The sequence below is a fragment of the Salmo salar genome, chromosome ssa11, assembly GCF_905237065.1.
Source record: "Salmo salar chromosome ssa11, Ssal_v3.1, whole genome shotgun sequence".
NCBI classification, from domain to species: Eukaryota; Metazoa; Chordata; class Actinopteri; order Salmoniformes; family Salmonidae; genus Salmo; species Salmo salar.
The window spans coordinates 4,532,082-4,550,196 of record NC_059452.1 but is presented as its reverse complement, the minus strand read 5'-3'; positions in this window follow the sequence as shown (position 1 = coordinate 4,550,196).

Here is an 18,115-nt window from a genome sequence, read left to right as displayed (position 1 = left end):
TCCTGCAGTTTAAATGCCCTGACTGATTTGTACGTCTACATGCATCATAATGGCAAATAGGGGTGAAGACGGATGAAGAGGAAGGGGTATGCTGTACCAGGATTCTGTGGAGGATTCCTATATTAAACGTGACACCAAGAAATCCCTTCCACAAAGGTTGTAATTAAACATTCGTAGAACATGAAACATGTTTGAACTTTTCTAATTTTAGAATTAGACCGAATTAACTGTAATTTTCCTAAGTGCTGCCTTGCATAGTTATAAGGGCACAAGGCGAGACCCAGATGCAGACACGGGAGGCAGATGGTTTGAGTCTTTGATATTTATTAATCAATCCAAAAGGGGTAGGCAAGAGAATGGTTGTGGATAGGCAAAAAGGTCAAAAACAGTTCAGAGTCCAGAAGGTACAGAGTGGCAGGCACGCTCGAGGTCAGGGCAGGCAGAATGGTCAGGCAGGTGGGTACGGAGTCCAGAAAACAGGCAAGGGTCAAAACCTGGAGGACTAGGAAAAAGATAATAGAAGCAGGAGTATGGGAAAACACGCTGGTTGACTTGAAAGACATACAAGACGAACTGGCACAGAGAGACAGGAAACACAGGCATAAATACACCAGGGAAAATAAGTGACACCTGGAGGGGGTGGAGATAATCACAAGGACAGGTGAAATAGATCAGCGTGTGACAATAGTTCATAGTTATAACACTTAATTGTGTTTGACACACATTGTTTTAACTTGTCACTATCAAATGAAACACTGAAATATCCAAGATTAAGTAGTGTAAAGATGTCTAATTTCTAAGACATTGGAATGAGAGCAAAATGAATGTGACATTAGATAATTCTATGCCGTTAGCTGAAGATACTTTCAGGCACCTATTATAAATGCCAAGCATGTTTTTAATTCTGTTCATACATGTTCCACCCTTGAACAACGCTGTATTCATTACCGTGTGTTTTATAGTGCTGTGAAACTGTTGCTGTACCTTATACTGTGGTGGCATCCAGTATTTTCCTGTGCCACCTATTCTGATATGCCTTGGCCATACTGTATTATTTCAAACTCTGTTTGTGTTTATGGCCCACATAAGAGGCCTGACCATCCCAACTTTAGTCATTTTTAGCTAAATGACAGAGCAAGAGAGGGTGCAGTCAGGATTTTATACATTTCTAGGTTCAGATAATTCTAGTTTACTTTTGTTATTTTAAACAGTGCTACCCACAAGCAGCCAAACACATTTTCTGTTTTTAGATTTTGTTTTTTTTATATTATGCTCCTATATCTAAAGGAAATAAAATCCATGATGTGCCTTAGGGATAACACTGTAATTTGGTTACTTTCTATGTTTTCACAACATAGCATTTTGTCATTTTCTACACTCCAGCATGCATCTATGAATTACTCAATGTTCTTGTACTTGGTGGTAGTATCCTGAATTATAAGACTATGAAAATGCATGATTATTTTTCCCTCGTCCTCTGCTCAACTCATTACTGTTACACAGTGACTTGATGTGGTAGAACTCCATTGTAATAACCATAAGGGATTAGGGTAACTGCCTTAGAAATGAACATCAATGACATAGCCTTCATATTGTCTATTGCTGTGCATTGTAAAATACACAATACATAAAGTTTTACACTCCGCCACTTCAGAGACATGATATATGATCCAAACATGTTCTTACTGACCATTGATTTGCCCAAGATTTGTCATTCTTACTCCTGCACATACTGAAAAGTTTATCCATATGCTTGTGAAATTGTATGCCAAACATATATCTTTCCTCTTTTTGAAAATAGATGTACTAAAGGGTAAAGAGGAATAAGAGTGGGAAGTAGAGACTTGGCAACTTCTCTTATGACCTTACTGGAGTGGTCTGCAAACACTGTCCTAAGGAGATCCTGGGTCTCTTTATGATGTAACATACAGTAAGAGGGTTTAAGACCACTGCTAACATGGAATTCACAGTAGCACTTGTAGTGTTTCAACTTGTGGGATGATAACAGTGTCTGGGAAAAAAAGTTTCCCATTTTGTATGTTTTTGTGCGCTTCAGTGCCCAAAAACTGATGTTTCAGTTTTCTCCTCCTGCTGTCCGGACCTATCCACACCCAGGAGAAGTATATAATTGGCAGTTGATGTAAGGAAGACCAAACCCAGCACGTGAGCTAAACTAAGGCTAAAGATATCCCATCATGGCTGGGATACGGATTTAACTTTTCAACAAACTCAATGTACCACTAAGAGGTACTTTGAGCTTTATGAATGAAGGGATGATGGCGGCCCATGTGACTGATTGGTAGAGAAATTACAGGGTCCCAAAGACAAACATCCCCAAATGGATCCGGACGTGGAACGGTCCTGAGGAGTGCCGGTCACAGAAACAGGTAAACTCCTAGTTATCATAAAACATTGTGTCTTAGTTGGTAATTCATTGAAATGTAATGTGTTCTTTAATTACTTGAAGATGTGAGCTCTTGATTGTTATGTTAAAAGTATTCTCGTTGCAATAGTGATTTTCTTTCTATGGTTATGCTATTCCCGGGGTATTCTGGGCCTTTAAACTGCTAATCCCTGAAAGCACCAAAAACTGGTATAATGTCAGCCAACCAGATACTATGTTACTACTCCCGGAAGAAAACTTGAGAGGTGATTGGATTTATTGTAATCAAGAATGAATGTAATCAAGATTGCACTTTCCATATGACAGATTACTTCCAATTCATTATCTTGTCAAAAAATTACCATAATGTTTTAGAATTTCCCTGTCTTGTTTCTATTCTCCTGTAGCTTGTCTTCAAAAATTCCCAATCAAACAGAAGACAGTCTTAATGACGCAGACAAACATGCATGCTTATTGTGGAATCATTTAAGGGTATCAAAGTTAAATAAAGCCATCTTAAATGGGTTCTTCAGCACGTAAGTGTTGGTGGTAGAGTCCTGTGTTTAAGCATAATAACTAATCCAAGACAGAAAGCCTATGAAAAGTGCAGGTTTAGCTGTCTTCATGGGATAATTTCAGCACCAGCATGCAGCTGTCAGAGTGAAAGCCAATGCCATAACAGACGTGAATGTTATTTTAGACAATGCAGAATTAACTAAGATGCCAATCACATGTGAAATTCTATTTACTTGAATTAATATGCTTCTGACTCAAACTCTGTATGGTAAACTTTACTTCTCAATATCCTGTACCTCAAAATATATGTGATGGGACTAGGGTTGCACATTTTGGGGAATATTTAGAGGTGGAAACTTTCCGTAGGGATTAACGAGAATATATGGGTAATTCCTGGGAATATATGGGAATTAACGGAAATATATGCAAATTAATATTAATACCATTTAAATGTTTTTTGCATTGGATATATTTATTACCATATCATATGAAGACAGAAACATAAACCTGTTACCTTCATAAGTAGACATAATTGCAAATTATTACATTCTTCTAATAGAAATAAAAAATACAATTTAGGTACGAATTGAACTTTAATTAAATGAGTTGACTCTTCACAAGGGATTATTTCACTGAACAATAAAAGGGAATATTGAATGATCCCCAATGATCCATCACATCTGCCAAAAACGCTTCAAAATACATCTGTAAAAAGTATAGAAACTAAAACTTTGGTTGTCTTCCTCTCAGGCTTCCATGTCTTCTCCCTGGACCTCCTCAATGTCCACCTCTTGAACATCAGACTCTGAGGCCTCATCTTCACTGTCACTTTCCAACCCTGTTGAGGATGGCTCATTGTCAGGCTCAAAAAGCCTCAAATTTACCCGGATGGCCGGCAATTTTTCAACCCCTGTATTGGTCAGCCTGTTGCGTGCTTTGGTGTGTGTTCCCAAACAAGGACCAGTTGGGCTTTGAGGCGACTGATGTTGGTGGGATTTGGAAGATGATGGAGGCAACAGGGGAAAGAGCCTCAGATCCACAAAGTCCCTTCCACCAGGTGGCTGATGAGATATGTTGGCACAACTGCCATATTGCAAAGCCATTGCTTGGATGTGTGCTTTGCCAGACTGCCAAGAACCTTGCCCTCATCCAGGCCAAGGTCGAGAGACACGGTAGTGATGATACCATAGGCCTTGTTGATCTCTGCACCAGACAGGATGCTCTTGCCAGCATACTTGGGGTCCAACATGTACGCTGCGGCGTGTATGGGCTTCAGGCAGAAGTCTTCACGCTTTTTTATGTATTTCAGGACTGCAATTTCCTCTGCTTGGAGCAACGGTGAAGTAGGTAGGGCAGTACGAATTTCTCCCCTTACGGTGGTTCCTTCTTTAAAAATTGTGTCATCCTGCGGCACACCCTGCATGCTGCTGCAGCATTCTGTGGCACGTCATTTAATTCTCAGCCATTTCTTCTGTTACTGCAAGTTATTGCTAGTTTGACCACCAGAGGGCATCTTTGAGAAGCATTTGATGGTATTCCGTATTGGCATTACCAGAGAATTTAAAATCTTTTTAGTAATAACATAGTATATGGGATTGATTTTAAGAGATTTGGCTTAATTCATTTGATTACTATTATAGCGTTTCAATTGGTGATGTCACTCGCTCTGAGACCTGGAAGTAGTTGTTAACTTCTAAATCGCTATAAAACAGGACTTATATTTGTGCATTTTTCACCCTGCCAGCTCCTATTAGTTCTATTGAGCACCGTGGCACCAACTCACCTTCCAAATGTTCTATTCCCAGTTTATTGTTCAACGTCACAATTTCTAATTCACTATTGTTGGCAATGAGACCTGCTCACGTTGTTTTATAGTTAAAATGTAAACAACAAAATGTAAACAACAAAAATAATATTGGTATTCTGCGGTCTTCCCATTGTTTCCTATGGGGGAAATATAGGCATGTCTGTCTATTTCGGCAAATATCTCGCAATGTGTATGTTTAGATTTTTTTCAAGTCGGGTGTTACCGGTGTGAAATGGCTAGCTAGTTAGCGGGGTGCGCGCTAATAGTGTTTCAATTGGTGACGTCACTTGCTCTGAGACCTGGAAGTAGTTGTTCCCCTTGCTCTGCAAGAGCCGTGGCTTTTGTGGAGTGATGGGTAAGGATGCTTCGAGGGTGGCTATGTGTGCAGAGGATCCCTGGTTCAAGCCCAGGTAGGGGCAAGGAGAGGGACGGAAACAAATCTGTTACACGGGCACTATTTTAATCATTAGAATCTCCTCTTTGTAATTATGTAAGTCTGGGCAGAGAACTCGTTTGTCATCGATCGCAAGACCAGAAATAGTAAAAGTTTTTATTTTTTCCCTACTTTTTCATTACGCAGACATAAGCACAGTTGACACCATCGAGGTGCGGATGTTTACTTTCTGCACAAGTCGTTTTTTTCCAGTTTCGTATGATGAACAGATTGTAGTGGTAAAATAAAAAGGGCATTTTTTTTAAATGGAATTCTAAGCATCACTCCAGTCAAAACAGGCTCTGCAAACGTTCAATTCCATTCATTTGCTATGGGCTCGCGCTAGTGTTCCAGTTTAGCCAATGTTCTTAAGCCGTTTTGACTTGTTCTATTGTCCAGACTATAGATAGCCAGAGCGAATTTACGAAAGCACCCGAATGTTCATTGAGAAAGCACAACGACTACACCATTTAGCTAAGCTAAGAATGACGAGAATAATCAAGTCAATAAACATTGGGTAGGTAGATAGCCTATAGTTAATATACTGGCAAGTTTGATGTATAACTACTAACGTTAGGTAGCTAGCTAACATACCGGTACATACTGCTGTAATGATATGCTAAGTGGTTAGTAAGGACAGTTTAGCTAACAAATTGTCAGCCAACATAACGTGTATGGAAACTTATTTGAAAAGTCATTACTTTATTACATTGAGTAGCAAGCTTCCCCTTGGTCATTCGGGGAAATCTGGTCTGTGATAGGAGGGGAGGTTTTCACATCTAGCTCGGCTATTAGACTATTCTTTAGTAAAGGTTGAATAGTCTATTGTTCCGCTATTAGCCCTCCCCAACTTGCAACAAATTGCTGTTCCCATCTCATTCCATTCCCTCTTCCACACGTCATCATTCTGCTGCTGAGTGGCTCGCTTGTGGACGTGCTTACAGGATATGGCAGCATCTTCGGTTGTGCGTGAAGAATTCTGCATACAGTTGCAAGTTTGTATGAAGGTGTGGTTATTCACAGGCAAATTGTTATATGCTATGGAGGTAGATTTGTGTCTTTTTGTCGAGAGCAAAACCTTTTTTATTTTCAATCCAAAATAATTGTTCTGAAAGCAACTTTTTGCCGACACAAAGGAAGTCAAAGCGGACACCAACGAAGATGGCATCTCAGGTAAGCAGCACTGGGCTGTATTGACGTATCCTAAAAATGACTTCTGCTGCTTTAGATTGAATGGTCATGTCTCAGTTATTGTTTTCATATCTATAAAAAATAAGTTGTTTTCTTTACTTTCAGAGAGCGAGCTGACCAAGGGGTCGAAAATGTAGATATTGCCAGATGTTCACTCTCCGAGGAACAGGCCGTGGAAGCTTTATTGCTGGCAAAAGTGTCCATAACCAGAGGTAATTAAACTGTTCTGTGTTCTTTTTCTCCATCTCTGCCTGTCTTGTTGTACATGGAACCTGTCTCACATGCAGTTATTAAAAAACCCTTAAGATGTCAGCTGCTAATTTTCAGATTTACACCACATAAACAAAGCCATTTTCACTGGACTATCTGCTGCTATCTGTTGCTGCCAAGTCATTTCCCTGGGGGTTAGCCTTGCAATAACCAAGTGGTGATAGCCTTCATAGCCATCTATATTTAAATGTTTCAGGTACACTTCGATAGGTGCCTGCATCACATACAGTATCTTCTATTGACATTATCTTCTATTGTTTGTCCGCATGTGTCTGTTTTTCAGCATGAAGTACTCTGTAGCCACTTAGTGTGGACACCAGGTGAGACCACACACAAAACAATAGCAGTCTCTCTTCTTCACTTCATCCCTCTCCCCCTTCTCCCTAAATCCTCTATCAGCTGTTTTGGTGAACCCCTCCGCATCTGAACTGGCTGACACAGAGGGCACAGCATGATCGTTGGTAAGATGTCACTTCGTCAGGTCAACAGTAAGTATTATTAAGGAAATGATTTACATTGAAATACAGACAGAGATGTAGTAGTCCCAGAGTTAATGATCCAAGGTCAGTTTTGCATTTCACCTCTTGATTTAAGATGACTGACCGTGTTAGAATAAAAAAAACAAGGCTTAATCATGCTCTCTCGTCTGCAGGTATGTTTTGATGTGAGAGAGGAAGCCAGTCCCGTCATCGCCACCTCACCTGCTCTTAAGATAACCTTCGGGCCAACTTGGGTCCCAAGGCTGGTTAGGAGACACCGCAGTTGTGATGACCTGAGAGAATGTTAGGGTAGCACTGTAATTCATGAATCATATGCTGTCTGCCGCTGTTCTTACCTCTTTCCCTTTCTGTCTTCTATACCTCTCTCCCCACCTCGTCTTTCTTCCTCGTTTTCTAATGCACACCATATGTGCATTGAAGTACAGATTTAACTTGTATTTACAATATTGCAATTCTCATAATTATAATGCATTTATGTATTTATAATACCTGGATAATGAACTTCTTTCTATAAAGCGTTTCATATTCTCCACTGGTTGAAATTAAGTATCTTATTGAAATACTATCGTGTGTCCTCAGATTAATTCAGATGAAGGGAGTTAGATAGCATCGTTTTTTTCCTGTATATATGAATTACAAATCAATCATGTTTCTAGTCAATCAAATTCAATCAAACGTATTTATAAAGCCCTTCTTACATCAGCTGATGTCATAAAGTGCTGTACAGAAACCCAGCCTAAAACACCAAACAGCAAGCAATGCAGGTGTAGAAGCTGGAGACTTATATTTCCCTCACTAACTTTAAACATCAGCTCTCCGAGCAGCTTACCGATCGCTGCAGCTGTACATAGCCCATCTGTAAATAGCCCATCCAATCTACCTACCTCATCCCCATATTGTTTTTATTTACTTTTCTGCTCTTTTGCACACCAGTATACAGTGAGGGAAAAAAGTATTTGATCCCCTGCTGATTTTATACGTTTGCCCACTGTCAAAGAAATGATCAGTCTATAATTTTAATGGTAGGTTTATTTGAACAGTGAGAGACAGAATAACAACAAAAATATCCAGAAAAACGCATGTCAACAATGTTATAAATTGATTTGCATTTTAATGAGGGAAATAAGTATTTGACCCCCTCTCAATCAGAAAGATTTCTGGCTCCCAGGTGTCTCTTATACAGGTAACGAGCTGAGATTAGGAGCACACTGTTAAAGGGAGTGCTCCTAACCGCAGCTTGTTACCTGTAAAAAAGACACGTCCACAGAAGCAATCAATCAATGAGATTCCAAACTCTCCACCATGGCCAAGACCAAAGAGCTCTCCAAGGATGTCAGGGACAAGATTGTAGACCTACACAAGGCTGGAATGGGCTACAAGACCATCGCCAAGCAGCTTGGTGAGAAAGTGACAACAGTTGGTGCGATTATTCGCAAATGGAAGAAACACAAAAGAACTGTCAATCTCCCTCGGCCTGGGGCTCCATGCAAGATCTCACCTCGTGGAGTTGCAATGATCATGAGAATGGTGAGGAATCAGCCCAGAACTACACGGGAGGATTTTGTCAATGATCTCAAGGCAGCTGGGACCATAGTCACCAAGAAAACAATTGGTAACACACTACGCCGTGAAGGACTGAAATCCTGCAGCGCCCGCAAGGTCCCCCTGCTCAAGAAAGCACATATACATGCCCGTCTGAAGTTTGCCAATGAACATCTGAATGATTCAGAGGACAACTGGTGAAAGTGTTGTGGTTAGATGAGACCAAAATGGAGCTCTTTGGCATCAACTCAACTCGCCGTGTTTGGAGGAGAGGAATGCTGCCTATGACCCCAAGAACACCATCTCCACCATCAAACATGGAGGTGGAAACATTATGCTTTGGGGGTGTTTTTATGCTAAGGGGACAGGACAACTTCACCGCATCATTTGACGGGGACATGTACTGTCAAATCTTGGGTAAGAACCTCCTTCCCTCAGCCAGGGCATTGGAAATGGGTCGTGGATGGGTATTCCAGCATGACAATGACCCAAAACACACGGCCAAGGCAACAAAGGAGTAGCTCAAGAAGAACCACATTAAGGTCCTGGAGTGGCCTAGCCAGTCTCCAGACCTTAATCCCATAGAAAATCTGTGGAGGGAGCTGAAGGTTCAAGTTGCCAAATGTCAGCCTCGAAACCTTAATGACTTGGAGAAGATCTGCAAAGAGGAGTGGGACAAAATCCCTCCTGAGATGTGTGCAAACCTGGTGTCCAACTACAAGAAATGTCTGACCTCTGTGATTGCCAACAAGGGTTTTGCCACCAAGTACTAAGTCATGTTTTGCAGAGGGGTCAAATACTTATTTCCCTCATTAAAATGGAAATCATTTTATAACATTTTTGACATGCGTTCTTCTGGATTGCTTTGTTGTTATTCTGTCTCTCACTGTTCATATAAACCTACCATTAAAATTATAGACTGATCATTTCTTTGTAAGTGGGCAAACGTACAAAATCAGCAGGGAATCAAATACTTTTTTCCCCCACTGTATCTACTTGCACATCATTATCTGCACATCTATCACTCCAGTGTTCATTTTGCTAAATTGTAATTACTTGCTACTATGGCCTATTTATTGCCTTACCTCGTCACGCCATTTGCACACACTGTATATAGACTTTCTTTTTTTCTATTGTGTTATTGAGTGTACGCTTGTTTATTCCATGTGTAACTCTGTGTTGTTGTTTGTGTTGCACTGCTATGCTTTATCTTGGCCAGGTCGCAGTTGTAAATGAGAACTTGTTCTCAACTAGCCTACCTGGTTAAATCAAGGTGAAATAAAAATAAAAAAATAGCAGAAAATAGCTCAGAACCGAAAGTTAGCAAATTAAAAGCTATGGTACCCAAATTCGCCAATAGATGACAACATAGGACAATATAATACTTTGTACAGAAGTGCAGCTACTGGAACAGAAGGCAATAATGGGTTTTTGGAAGGCAAGTCGGGTTCTACATTGAGCAATTTATCATATTTCCCAGCATACTCTATTGCAGGGTGATTTTCCGAAATGTTTGTTTTAATATCTGTGTTTTTGCATGTACATTGATTGGCTGATTAATGTTATGCTACACAAAGATAAATAGCATACATTGGATTGAGATGGTTGTTCCAATTTAGAGGTAGTCTCAGTATTCAATCTTTCATCCTTTCACAGCATTTTAAGGCTGCGTTGAGACAATGATTTATCAATGACCCAAGCCCAGCTCAGTTCATTCCTACCATTGTGTCGCTGAGTCAACATAATGCTTCAGCAAATGTACATTACACTAGGGGCATAGGTAGACACAATGTAAGTAACCTAATTTATGTCCCTCTAACTGCCCTGAATGCCTCTGCTGATCCTAGAGCTATTGCATGCAGTAATCATGTGCCTATGAACCAGATTTATACTGTTAGCACTGAGTCGGTGTGCCCTAGTAGGAAGTCCACTGTGTGCAGCTCACCCTGCACTAACATAAATAACATGCAATGAACATCCAAGTAAAGCAATGAAAACAAGTAAGCAACCCAGAAGAAAAGTTCTCAAAATAGCCCATGTTAAAATTTGTAGCTTAAGAAACAGGGTTCATGAAAGCAATCATTTGCTAGTAACAGATGACATTCATATTCTGACTATCTCTGAAACTCACTTAGATAATACATTTGATGATACAGTGGTAGCAATACAAGGTTATAACGTTTACACAAAAGACAGAAATGGCAATGGTGGAGGTTTCGCTGTTTATATTCAGAACCACATTCCTGTAAAGCTTAGAGGATCTCATGTTAAATACTGTTGAAGTAATATGGCTACTGGTTCATCTGCCTCACCTAAATCCCATTCTTGTGGGAAGCTGCTACAGACCACCAAGTGCTAAAAAGTCAGTATCTGGATAACATGTGTGAAATGCTTGATAATGTATGTGATATCAACAGAGAGGTATATTTTCTGGGTGATTTAAATATTGACTGGCTTTCATCAAGCTGCCCACTTAAGAAAAAGCTTCAAACTGTAACCAGTGCCTGCAACCTGGTTCAGGTTATCAGTCAACCTACCAGGGTAGTTACAAACAGCACAGGAATGAAAGCATCAACCTGTATTGATCACATATTTACTAATGCTGCAGAATTTTTCTTGAAAGCAGTATCCAGATCCATCGGATGTAGTAATCACAATGTAGTAGCCATATCTAGGAAAACCAAAGTTCCAAAGGTTGTATAACTTCTATGGGCACCTGCGGGACACAGCCTTCAACTTTCTCAAACATACGACTATTTTACACAATTTTAAAGATACACTTCTCGTTAATCTAACCACATTGTCCGATTTCAAAAAGGCTTTACAGCGAAAGCAAAACGTTAGATTATGTTAGGAGAGTACATAGACAAAAATAATCACGCAGACATTTTCCAAGCAAGGACATGTGTCAATAAAACCCAAAACACAGCGAAATGAAGCACGAACCTTTGACGAACTTCATCAGATGACACTCCTAGGACATTATGTTACACAATACATGTATGTTTTGTTCGATAAAGTTCATATTTATATCCAAAAACAGCATTTTACATTGGCGTGTGATAATCAGAAAATGTATTCCCACCAAAACGTCCGGTGAATGTGCACATCAATTTACAAAAATACTCATCATAAACATTGACAAAATACATAACAATTATTTTAGGAATTATAGATAGACTACTACTTTATGCAACCGGTGTGTCAGATTTTAAAATAGCTTTACGGAGAAAGCACATTTTTCAATATTCTGAGTACATAGCTCAGCCATCACGGCGAGCTATTCAGACACCCGCCAAATTCAGGGCAACCTAAACTCAGAATTAGTATTAGAATTATTGTATTACCTTTGCTGATCTTCGTCAGAATGCACTCCCAGGACTGCTACTTCCACAAGAAATGTTGTTTTTGTTCCAAATAATCCATATTTATGTCCAAATACCTCCGTTTTGTTCGTGCGTACAGATCACTTATCCAAAGGCATAACGCGCGAATGCAGAACGAGAGACGAAAAGTCAAAATGTTCCATTACCGTACTTAGAAGCATGTGAAACGCTGTTTAAAATCAATCTTTATGGTATTTGTAACGTAAAATTGCGATAATATTCCAACCGGACAATAGCATATTCATTCAAGAAGAAAAAGAAGGAGGGGCGCGCTAGCGGGACCGAGCATATCCAATCCCTTTGTTGTCAGGCAGACCACTCAGTAACTGAGCTCCTATTATCTGCCCAGTGACAGGAAAATGCTCAAACCACTTTCTGAAGGCTTTAGACAGCCAATGGAAGCCTTATAGGAAGTGCAACGTCACACACAGACACTGGAGCTTCGATAGAGAATCAAAAGAGAATCAAAAGAAGAACTACAATTCTCAGACTTTTCACTTCCTGCTTGGATTTTTCTCAGGTTTTTGCCTGCCATATGAGTTCTGTTATACTCACAGACACCATTCAAACAGTTTTAGAAACTTCAGAGTATTTTCTATCCAAATCTACTAATAATATGCATATTCTGGTTTCTGGGCCAGAGTAGTAACCTGTTTAAATTGGGTACGTTTTTCATCTGACCGTGAAAATACTGCCCTCTAGCCCAGACAGGATAAGAGGTCATACAATACGTTAATGATTACTATGTTGTTGATGTAAGGAATATTTGTTGGTCCGTGGTGTGTAATGAGGAGCATTACGCTGCACTTGACACATTTATGAAATTGCTTATTCCAGTTACTAATAAGCATGCACCCAATAAGAAAATGACCGTAAAAACTCTTAAATCCCTGTGGATTGATAAGGAATTTAAAAACTGTATGGTTGAGAGGGTTGAGACAAAAGGAATGGCAAATAAGTCTGGCTGCACAACCGATTGGCAAACATATTGCAAATTGAGAAATCATTTGACTAAACTGAATAAAAAGAAGAAACTACACTATGAAACAAAGATAAATTACATAAAGAATTATAGTAAAAAGCTTTGGAGAACCTTAAATTACATTTTGGGAAAAAAATGGCAAACTACTACTTTAATGATTTTTCATTGACCAGATTAGCATATTTAAGCAGAACATGCCAGCAACAAATGCTGACACTAGACATTCAAGTATATCTGACCTAATTAGACAAGTATTGTAATGTTGAATTCAGTAAAGCAAGTGTGGAAGAGGTGACAATGACAAGCAATGATAATCCACCGGGGTCTGACAACTTGGATGGAAAATTACTGAGGGTAATAGCGAACTATATTGCCATGCCATTTGCCATATTTTCAATTTAAGCCTACCATGCCTGGAGGGAAGCAAAAGTAATTCCGCTACCTAAGAATAGTAAAGCCCCCTTTTACTGGATCAAATAGCCAACCAATCAGCCTGTTACCAACCCTTAAAGTTTTTGAAAAAATTGTGTTTTATCACATACAGTACAATGCTATTTTACAGTAAACAAATTGACAACATACTTTCAGCATGCTTATAGGGAAGGACATTCAACAAGCACAGCACTTACACAAATGACTGATGATTGGCTGCAACCTGGTTCAGGTTATAGGTAATGAATGTATAGGAGACTTCTGGATTTCTACAAACTTTGTGGCGCAGCAGAAAGTTCAGAATACCAAAAATCCAAAAGTTGTGAGTTCAAATCTCAGGTTGGGTCATATTGAAATGTCAGTACTAAGTGATCATGAAAAATGTGATCATATTGTCATTGATTAAAGATTTGTACACTATTTTAGCTGAACAGCTTACCACTTATTATTTTATATATAATGGTTTTTGACCCCTGGGACGATCATGTGACAAAAACCTTCAGGGGACCATGACACAATGTCCCAAGAACGTTCAGGGGACCTTCAGGGGCTCTTGACACAATGTCCCAATATCATCCTAAAAATGTCCCTGTGGACAAACCGGGAAATATAAAAAGGTCCTCCAGAGAAAGTTCCTTTGGAACCGTCGGGTGATGTCCCAAGCACTAGTAAAGTGAAAGTCCTGAGAACGTCCTAAACAGGTCCTGACATGGTCCTCAGTGACATCCTGGGAACGTACAGGGAACTAGACAAAGGTCACCAGAAAACCTTCCCTTGTGACCATCACATGATTTTCTTAGAACGTCAGTGCAATAAAGTTGCACCGAAACCTTTAAGTGACCTAATGGGAACGTTGCTGAATGTCCTCAGGACATCCTGTTTGCTGGGTTAATGCTATTCACAAAATAGTGTATTCACAAAATTCTACATCCTTTTTCACCAGTGTTTTATAGGAACATACAATATGGAAACATTACTTTATACACAACATGGTCACTGTTCCCATGGTAATGCTACTTGATTAGTGACATCATGTTATACCTCATGTTTCACAATTGTATGTATTTTAGAAAGACTTGAAGTTGGGGTGACTAGACAATGGAAAACAATTGCTTCACTGTGATTTACTTTTACCTTAATAATGAACACATCCACCCAACCAAATACCATACCAACTGACAAGTGAGAAATATAAAAGAAGTTTATTCAAATGGAATTGAATTGTAATTAATACATGTATAAAACTTCAATTTTTTTTAACTTATGACATTGCCGGAAAAGCTTGTTCTTTTGGGGAAGTTGTTCACATATTTTTAGATCCATAAATGGTAACCGGTCAGCCCTGAAATATTCTCAGACAGAATGCTGTATTGCCCATTGGATTATCCTTCACTTTAAAATGAGGATTGGTTAATCCTTTAGCATTTAGAAATATTCCAATGACATTTCAGGGCCAGAACTAAACCAGGGGCACTGATCGTAGTATTTAGGAATACTAGAAAGCAGTAGATCATGCAAAATAAATGTCTCTTTAATTAAATACATTTGGGGTTTAAAAACCTTTTATAGCTCAACAGGCTTTCTGTTGTGGTAATGGGTGTGTTTGTCTGTAGAATGTGTTGGCGCTAAATGTCTAATTATGTGTGGAGCTACATTTTATAGTTTCTCAGGGTACAGTAACTCAGATAGTGTTTTCTTTGTAATCAGTGATGTCAAACTCCAGATGAGGTTCAGTCTCTGAGATTAAGGTAAGAATCTAGCTGTGATTTATTGGTCTAGAAGACGCCTACTCTGATGGAAGTATTTTCACATGGGACAAGATATCAGATGTTTTGCACCCTTCCTCACTTGGTGTCTACTGTTAACAAATTTGAAGACCTTAGGCCAAACATAGTTACTTGTCTCAAAATGTAAGGATTTCTCATTAGAAAGAAACAAATATTTTACTGGTGATGTTTGTCTCCTTGCTCTTCTACATTTGCACACACTGTACATAGATTTTTCCAAACAGGTTTGGTTATGGGTAACTCTGTGTTGTTGTTTTTGTCGCACCGCTTTGCTTTATTTTGGCCAGGTCGCAGTTGTAAATGATAACTTGTTCTCAACTGGCCTACCTGGTTAAATATAGGGGAAATAAAACAAATCATTTTTTTTGAGAGAACTTATATTTGAGAAGTATATTCTGTAACTCTACCAGAGATTGAAAAAGAATTGAGCCTTGCAGACTTTCCATGAGTCAGCAGCTTTATTTGGACCTCTTCCTAGAAACTGCAATGGGCCAGAGATGAAAAATGATACACAGTGGCGTGTATTCATGGATGGCAAGGGAAGCCAGGCTTCCCCAAAAAATGTAACAAGAAAATACTAAAACATTAAAAATATATATATTTTTCATCTCTCTATTTCATAAATTTCATTCAATTTGCAAGAGGCTGAATGTTCAACAAAAAATGTAAGTGTGTACTGTATGACAAAGTCATAGACTGTTTAGGCTACATGAAAGAGGAGGATGGCATTCATGTTTCTCTACAAGTAGGGTGAGTCAACATGTTCTACTTGCAAGCACGCACAGACAGAAATCAGCAACATGGACAGCCACATCCTATTTAGCTTACGTTGATTAGACTAAATAATTTTTTGTTGTCTTTTAGTTGTCAATGTATTAGACTAAGCATATTGTAGGTGATTAGATGGTGTTGAAATGTTGAAGTTGAAATGGTGCTGTAATAGTGGAGGCAGCGCCTGTTTTCTTTGCAACTTGCAGTAACTCTACATGTTTCTAAATCAATAGTTGTTTAGTAGTCCAAAAATGTCGTAAACATTAACTTGCTTGACCATGCTGTAGGTCATGTAACTGTTTGTTATATACAATATGTTTTATGGACTTCACTGGACAGATGTTGCTGTCTGGTTTTCTGATGAAACAAAGGTATGGTTGAATTTATTCTGCCAATGTTCTCATATTGTCTCAGCCTTTAGGCCTATATACAGCATCACATTGTCAAGGCATATGAACTAACAGGTTACATACTGAGTAGAGCAAACAATACAATTATCACAACACAGGTTGTAATATGGCATTTGTTTCCAGGCTTGACTTCCCCAGTGATTTTAACTGGGGAATACATCTGGATATGAAAGTCATGCCTGTCAAATTCAGGACCAACATGGATCCCATTGCCTCAGGAATTGCCCTGTTGTGTCACATCCTGATCTGTTTGACCTTTCTTTGTGCTTCTCTCCACCCCCTCCAGGTATCGCCCATCTTCCCCATCTTTCCCATTATCCATACCTGTGTTCTCTGTCTGTTGCCAGTTCGTTTTGTTTGTCAAGCCTACCAGCGGTTTTCCCCTTGCTCCTGTCTGTTTCTAGTTTTCCCGGTTATGACCATTCCGCCTACCCTGAGCCTGCCTGCTGTTCTGTACCTTGTCACACCACACTGGATTATTGACCTCTGCCTGCCCTGAGATTGCCTGCCGTTCTGTAACTTTTGGACTCTGATCTGGATTACTGACCGCTGCCTGCCCTTGATCTGTCATTTTGCCTGCCCCCTGTTCTAGTAATAAACTTCTGTTACTTCGACATTGTCTGCATCTGGGTCTTCCCTAAAACGTGATATATTGAATGGTCCTGATGATTTGAAAATTACTCATTGTAGACCAGGAGTCCTCCAAGTCTAAGTTACTTCTGAATGAAAAGTAAATGATGGGTTAAGGTACACGATCTGATTAAACAAACTATGGAGGCTCCTGTGAAAAACAGGTAGGGTGCCAGGAGGTGTTATTTGCCACAAACCAAGCCTTTTTCTTGATCTAAAATGGAGTCGTTACTCTGTACAGTACAGTATAATATAATTTGACTTCAGGTCACGGAGGAACTAAAGTTTTTATGTGTTTATGACAGCTATTATGCAGTGCTCACTTGTAAAATAGACACTGGTCTCAATGGTGACTCCTTGAAAACATTTTTATTTTTGTAAAATGTATCCTGGCATGGTCAATTTGTGTATCCTGGCATGGTCAACACCTCAAATTCAACTCACCTTGCCAGGGATTTTTTTTCACTCCATATGGAAGGACATGTATACTCTGTATCAATAGTTAGCACCATCATACTGTGTACGTCTTCTGAGATTAGCCAATATTCAAATAATTACATCCCTTTGTGCTTCATTTCCATTTTCCATTTAAGTCATTTAGAAGACGCTCTTATCCAGAGCGACTTACAGTTAGTGCATTCATCTTAAGTTAGCTAGATGGGACAACCACATACCACAGTCATAGTAAGTGTTTCAAACTGACTTACAGTATATCACCTCAACATGAACAGAGCAAGTCTGTTCTTCGATACTGAGACCAACCCACCAGACTTGGGCTACATGGTAAAGCTTATGTCTTGACGTGGGAGGACTGGGTGCGTGCCTGTGGTCATTATCTCTCCCCTCCTCTGCGTCTCTAGTTGGTCACACTACACATTTCCCAGAGTGGCACTTCTCAAAAACCAACGGTAAAGAAAGCTATGGAAATTACAGGGTTGCCTTAGAAGGAAAAAATAGATATGTTTTGATCATCTTTAAGGCTATTTATTCCCAAACTTACTCTGCTCAGCTATAGCATTAGTTTTGTCAGGAAAAGTAGAAATGAAAGAAGGTTCAATCCTTTAGGTTTTCTTAT